At 39.0% G+C, this 4,127-nt stretch overlaps 1 pseudogene; it reads right to left on the bottom strand.

Annotated features, from left to right (window-relative positions):
* Positions 1-2,097: 2,097 nt before the first annotated feature.
* LOC150019238 (transmembrane protein 50A pseudogene) lies at positions 2,098-2,630 on the bottom strand (annotated as a pseudogene).
* Between the last annotated feature and the right edge of the window lie 1,497 nt (positions 2,631-4,127).

Genomic DNA, 4,127 nt, shown 5'->3' with positions numbered 1-4,127 from the left:
GAAAAAGGGAATTGGGATATCAGTAGTTATCTTTTAGATTTAACCACTGTCAAAGTGAGAACTTTGTTTACTGCACATGTGCCTCACACAATCCTAGTTGAAACCATTGTAGAAACTGGCAGTACAAAAAGGAAGTTTATTACACCCTCCCTGGCTTATTTTCATGCAGATTATAATATTCTGAGGGAGAGAGAAATTTAGAGAGAATGAAAATAAACATCTTTTATTCACTCATTTGGTGCAAATTCTGAGCTGAATGAATTACTGTAAAATTCTTCATAGTCTTTCTCTGATGTAAGAATATTTATTTTCAGCAATAATGTTAACATGATCGATCATGGGGTATTGCTCTAGACCCTCCTGGAATGATATGTAATATATATAGAATGTCATTATGTTTATAAAATCAAGAAAATTCTGTATTTTCAAATCCACTGACCTCGGGGTTTCAGGGAAGCAATTGTGGACCTGTGTAACACCTCACAATGAGATGTGAAAGAGGAATAAATTCATCCAGATTTCAAGAGTATTATCTTGGTGTTATGTACTGAATAGTGTCTACCCCAAATTCATAGATTGAAGTCCCAACCCTTGGTACATCAGAATGTGACCTTATTTTGAGATAGTGTCTGCAGAGGCAATAAGGTATTACCTCAACGTATTGAGGTCCTGGTGAGGGGTTGGGGGGGGGGGCGTTGTTGCAGCAGCGGTAGGAAATGAATACAGGGATATGCATGTGCTCTGTAGGAAGCATAAGAGAGGGGATTAGAGTGCTTTTGGCTTCAAGTAAAGGATATAAGACAAAAGTGGCTTAAAAATGGCAACCAGAGTTAAGTAGTTCCAGGCTGTTAGTGTTTTGATGATGCCTTCAAGGGTCCAGTCTCTTTTATTACTTCTTTACCATCTTTAGTGTGAGAACAATGTCTCTCTTCATGGTTATAAAATTGTGGCAGTTGCTGCAAGTGTTGTATTCTCATGCGACAAAGAGCAAAAGTAGGAAAGGGAGGCACGGGATTCTACTTAGGACAGTCTCAGCAGAGTCTCCTGTGTTCATTAGCTGAAACCAGGTCATGTGGCCAGCCATTCTCAGCGACAGGGAAGGCTGAAGGAGTGAGTGCAGTCCGTTTAGCAGTGCAGGCAGGAGCCCAGTCAACTTTTTAAACAGAGAAGTAAAAATGCATGCCTGTACCCAGGGGCACCATCCTCAGAGAGGCACTTCTAACTCCCAGCTTTATGCAGCTCTAAGCTTGTGGTAGGTTCCATTTTCCTGCGCATTTTATTAGTAGCCTCATTGGCTCAGAACTCCATAATGTTTTCTATATTGTTTTTTTTTTAAACAACTTTTCTTACAGTATAATATATATAGAAAAATGTATACCATAAGTGAATATTAGGGAGAGTTGGAGCATTGTTAGGTTAATATTTTTTGTAATCATTCATCTTTAACTTTGGGGGGAAAGACTTATTATAGATGACAAAAATAAGTTAAGATCATTAATTACTCTTCTGTCACTGATGATTTTCTGGGTTTGAGAACAAAGCCCTGAGTGGGTGAAAAAAGTTTTTGAAGCTTTTTATGAGTAGTACTGGTGGCATCTTCTAGTTCTTTGTCTAATTAATTGCTCAAAGGATTGTCTTCCTGCTCAGTCTTCTTTTTTTTTTTTTTAGTTTTTAAAAACAAGAAAATGTTTATATTTCACTTAACGTTTGACACAGAAGAGTCTACATTTAAACACATATCTTCATAGCACTTTAATTGCATTTTGGACCTCGGGTATGACAAATACTCATATAACATATATCCACAATTCCTTTTGTAATTTATTTTTATTTTTACAAATTATACCATGATAAAACAATAAAACTTACTCATGTGAAATATTTTTTGTTAACATTTTATAAGTTAGTCAAATGCACACCACAATAGATTTTTGTTGCTGTTTAAATAGGGATCTCTCATGATTTTAGTATCACACAAATTTAAGCTGAGACTACACTCAGAAAGAAGTTTAGAAAATGGCATTACAAAATATTGGGAGTGAGTAGTAAAAAAACAAACACACATGCTGGCTGTTGCACAGTAGTAGTAAATCAGATGTTTTCACTGCCATAAGTCTTCTGTGCGGCCAAACTTAAAAACGAGTCCTCCAGAAAAGATGAAGGCATTTCGGAAAAATACAGCAATTCCAGGATATACTATGGCTTTTTCTTTAGCAACATAACCATGGAAGAGAATCCACATAGATGCAATCAGAGAGCCGAAGGCCAGCGTGAAACCAATGAACAGCCAAATGCTAGCACCTGTTTGATCCAGGCAACCTTCACTGTAACTGTCACCTCGGACTTGTCCATTCGATACTGTGTTAACCATTAGGAAGGCAATGGTTGCTATAACACCGCAGGCATGGTATGAATGGTTGAACTCTTCCATCGTGAGATAGATGACGGCTGCGTCTATGATAATCCACCAGCCTGTGAAAAATAGGACACCAGCAGCAATGGAAGCAATAGTATTCCGTTTTTCCCCCCAATCAATGCATTCTAAGCATCTCAAGCCTTCTAGAAATCCAGACATTTTCTTCAGGTCAGTCTGGCCCCGGCTGTGCAGTCGGTCCGGAGCCCGGTGTCGCGTCGCACTGGGCCACTTCACTCTCCCAGTTTTAGCCAAAAAACAAAACCACCACTCTTGCGCAGTCTTCTTATTTTGACTAACAAACTGCTTTAAAACTGAACTTTGATACTTTACTAAGGGAATGTGCTGATCCTCTGGAATTTTACTATTGAGAAGAATAATCCGTGGGACACATCTTCCAGGTACACGGAGCATACTGTGGGTTGAGAACCAAAACAACAGGACCAATGTGAAGTCTGTGTTGTTTTAATGAGTTTTTATTATATTCTCAGTAACCTCAGCCATGCTGAACTGGATGCCGAGGACTGTTCAGGTTATACTTTGAAATACTCATTTTTATTACTATTAGTGATTTTGCCAAAAGTTGCACAGATTTTTAATACTCTTTAACTCCATTTTTGCTATAGACCCTGTCATTCCTAATCTTGCGGAAAACAAGGATTTCCAGTAATGATGTCTACAGCAGAAAAAACAGAATCTGACTTTTACAGTTTCTGTTACAGAAACTGGGTCTGCCAGCTGGAAGAAGTAGAAGGACAAAGTTTTTGGGTAAAGGACATCAATATCTGTCTCACAGCACATATGAACATAATTAATTTTGCTGCCACAGGGTCAGTGTTTAACATGATGATGGTGGTTTAGAAAATAAGTAAAACTTGCTACAGCTAAATGTGGAGAATGACAATAAAATTTAATTGGTATTAGATTGTCTTTCAAGTGCAATTTGTGTTATGACTAATAGGTTTGTAAAAGAGGCTTGTGAAGGTTTTGTGGCTCCTCCTTGGAATCCTGTGGGCATGAGAGAGGGGATGAGTGGCTGGTCAACCAGGTTAACAGAGCATTTATGTTTATAGATAGCAGATATTTGAGCAGCTTTAGACTACAGAACCTGCTTAGAAATGTGGACATCAGTATCCACTGGCCAGGAGTTAGGCATTCCAGGGCATTTTTGGAGTGGGGGATAACTGATAACACCCAAGCAGGCCACAAACTTCCAGAAGTAGGTTTCCTTGCAGGAACTTAGAGCATATTGACAAACTGGGCCAGCTTAGGAATCATGAGTCACACAATCTGCTCCATCTGACCTACCCCCAGGCACCAGAACCTATACTGCTGGGCCACAGAGGAATAACTGGGAGCTCTTCAAGGGCACTTCTCAACATGCAGACAAGAGAAAGGTGATCAATCATACTTTAAATAATAAAATACCTTTCTCATCTCCCTCACTAGTAGCCACCCAGATTCTCCTTCAAGTTTACCAATGACAGTTAACACACTTCCCACAGAATCTATAGCATATTAAGAGAATGGGCTCTGGAGCCAGACTCTCTGGGTTCAAATCTCAGTTATTCTATTCAAGCAACTATCTGACCTTGATCAAATTACTTAGCAACCTGTGTCTCAGTCCCTTCATTTGGAAAATGTAGGTAACAGTAACATGCAGCATAGGGCATATATATGAAGTCTGTGCAGAAGGTATCCAGCCATGCAATAT

The sequence above is a fragment of the Furipterus horrens genome, unplaced genomic scaffold, assembly GCF_987537825.1.
Source record: "Furipterus horrens unplaced genomic scaffold, mFurHor1.1.pri manual_scaffold_2, whole genome shotgun sequence".
NCBI lineage: Eukaryota > Metazoa > Chordata > Mammalia > Chiroptera > Furipteridae > Furipterus > Furipterus horrens.
The sequence above is the reverse complement of the archived record's forward strand: the minus strand, read 5'-3'. Positions and strand labels throughout refer to the sequence as shown.